Genomic DNA, 2,901 nt, shown 5'->3' on the forward strand with positions numbered 1-2,901 from the left:
TCGCACCCGAAGGAGCTAAATCAGACCAACCAAAATTTGAAGTTATCAAAAACTATCCTATCCCCAAGAACACAGATGACGTTATATGCTTCGCAGCTTTCTACAATTTTTATAGACATTTTATTAAAAATTCCCCTTAATCGCATTACCAACGAAAAATGCTAATTTCTTCTGACCATATAGCATTTGCCGAACTCCTCCAAAAATTAATGGAATCTCTAGTTCTTCAATATTCGGGCCTTACTAGACTTTCCATTCTCACTAGTGATGCTACAGAAACAGCTTTAGCTGCTATCCTTTTTCTTTTCTCCTGTATCCTATGCAAGTTGACGTTTAGCTTGCTAAACGTACATCAGAAGACATTACTTGCTATATACTAGAACATCACTTTTTTCCGCCCCTATCTTTACGGAAAAAAATTCACCATTATTATTGATCACAGGTCACTAATTGAACTTTTCATACATAGAAATCCCTCGTCAAGATTGACACGGATTAAACTAGAATTATCTAATTATGACTTTGATTTCGTTTATAAAATAAGCAAAAATAATGCTAATGTTAATGTTTTATGCCGCATTGAATGAAACTGATGCATAGAAAATAATGCAAAAAAACTTTGATAATTACACGTGGTATGTCTAGGTAAAACAAGGAAGAGAAAAATACTACACATCATATGGAGGCTAATCATCCTCGAATGTGAGAGTGTACGTACGATAGAAAGAAATCAAATTTGGATTCGATTCCAATAAAAGGAAAAATACTTTGATAAACTTACTGTTTTTAACATCTCCCATACTTCTCGATACTTAGATATTTTTCTGAAGAAGCTACTTTTTGAACTTAGAAAACTGAAATGTACCGAATTTGTACTCGCCAATGATGATGAACTATTCAAATATGTTAACATATAAAAACTTAAAGAGGAATATAAGAAAATAAAGAACAGCAATATGATAATCAGAATGTAGGAGAAGCCCAAAATACTAAATGACGACATAGCCAAAAATGAAGTAATAAAACTGTACCATGAATCACCACAATCAGGTCTGTGTGGTGTAAGAAAAACCTTAGCAAAACTAAAACACATCTATAACTGGAAAAAAATGAGCAACATGGTGAAAAAATTTGTAAATAATTGTAATCTTTGTCAAAAGAATAAAATCGTTAAACATACCAAAGAATCATTGGAAATAACAGACAAATCTTCAAAAAGCTTTGAAGTAATCTCAACTGACACTGTAATACCATTTAGACCGTCAGATCAATATGTGATCTCTAAAGACCAAAGAAGGCAAATCGGTAGCAAAAATATTAGTAGAAGAAATTAGATTAAAAGCTACACTTTTCAAAACACTGAAATCAGGCAATGGCACGGAAGGCGTAATGGTCATATGTATTCCTTTCAAAAAAAACAGAAAAATAGTTAAGTATCGAATTTATTATGAAAGACTCGTATCAGCATAATTTCGCAAGCTATATTATTTAGGTTGCTATAAAAAAAGCAAAGTTTGAAATTGAAAAATAACAGTCACTAATTACGCTGATTTACATTTTTCCGTCCGTGTAAAACTTTTTTGATTACTTTAATGCACTAAAATATGTAACATTGGCATTTTCCAGTGATATTATTTTTTTATTATTGTTATTTCTTTAGTTATAAGTTTTATATATAAGCCACGACTAATAATAAACACGGTGTTGAGTATAAAAGATTCGGTGTTGCTCGAATTTAATTTTCTTACTTGTTGTCTTTAACGACACGAGAGTTTGGGGACAGGAAGTGGCGCAGGGGAAGTTTCTCCACAAGCGACATTTCAACACGGTTTAGGGTGGCTGTCTTCCGCAAAATTAGACCTTTCGTAGATACCTTGTGGTTCGTTTAATTTGTCATAAAGCGCAATTAATTTTTTGGATAAGTCCCTAAAGCCACGCTTGCTGTGAGACAACTATCAGTTGAAATTTATTTTTCTTGCTGTACAATAGATCCCCTTTAGAGAGTCATCCAATGCATTAATTACTCTTGCAGATACCCTAAAGCACTTACCGTAACCTATGCGCTCACAAAGCCAGCATACCATACATCTGTCCAAAACAGATTTGGACACACAATTCGTGTGAAAACAATCCATAAAAGAGTTGAGAAAATGTAGGCTGCTTACTGTACATGAAAATAAAATAAGTAAATATATATGTATGTATACAAATAAAACTAAATGACTAAAAAATACACGGTATCAATGTTTTTGTGGTTGGCATTGGTAATTGCTGGTAATTGCTGGTCACAATAGACTCCAATTAGATAAGAACAAATCGCCTTCCTTCGATGATATTTTTTCTTTGTGTTATCCTTAAATGGTGCCCGAATTAACTTTAAAAAAATACTGTTCCTGTTGTTGTTTGGACTGCACAGATGTAATTCTCGTTTATTATGTACCCCCCAAACTTTATTCTTACTTCAGTATAACTGTTGTTAACCACTTCTTCAAATCCCTGTTGTTGCTTTTGTATTAACTTTAAATGAAACCAAAAACACATCCACGCCACTGTACGTAGCCTTCTCTATATCTCTACAAAATATTCCTTGCTAAGCAATTAATGTAATAATTTTACGAATAGTTACTGTTTATTTTTTGTATTGACAACTTTATTTTGAAATGAAATCTTATAAAATAATAGTTTAACAAACATCTTTGAAAATTTTTAAAAAGATGTTTCCAAGAAAAGATAAAATAAAACACTACCGATTGGGAGAAGGGTTGCCAAAATTAAAAAAGAGACGGCTGACATGCAAGTTTTGTAAAACCTTGAACGTAAAACATGATAGGATTTGACTACTCAAGGTTTGCTTTCTTAAATATAAATAATAATAATATAAGAATGAAATATAAATACATT

General features: G+C 32.0%; 1 long non-coding RNA gene across 1 annotated transcript; it reads right to left on the reverse strand.

The window, feature by feature from the left end:
* Nucleotides 1-1,578: 1,578 nt before the first annotated feature.
* On the reverse strand, nucleotides 1,579-2,653 carry LOC119643794. The gene is made up of 3 exons (XR_005248439.1): nucleotides 2,235-2,653; nucleotides 2,051-2,164; nucleotides 1,579-1,994 (listed from the first exon to the last, which is right to left on the reverse strand). It is a non-coding gene; the product is annotated as an uncharacterized LOC119643794 (long non-coding RNA).
* Nucleotides 2,654-2,901: the final 248 nt, after the last annotated feature.

The sequence above is a fragment of the Glossina fuscipes genome, unplaced genomic scaffold (genome assembly GCF_014805625.2).
Source record: "Glossina fuscipes isolate IAEA_lab_2018 unplaced genomic scaffold, Yale_Gfus_2 61646, whole genome shotgun sequence".
Taxonomy (NCBI): Eukaryota; Metazoa; Arthropoda; class Insecta; order Diptera; family Glossinidae; genus Glossina; species Glossina fuscipes.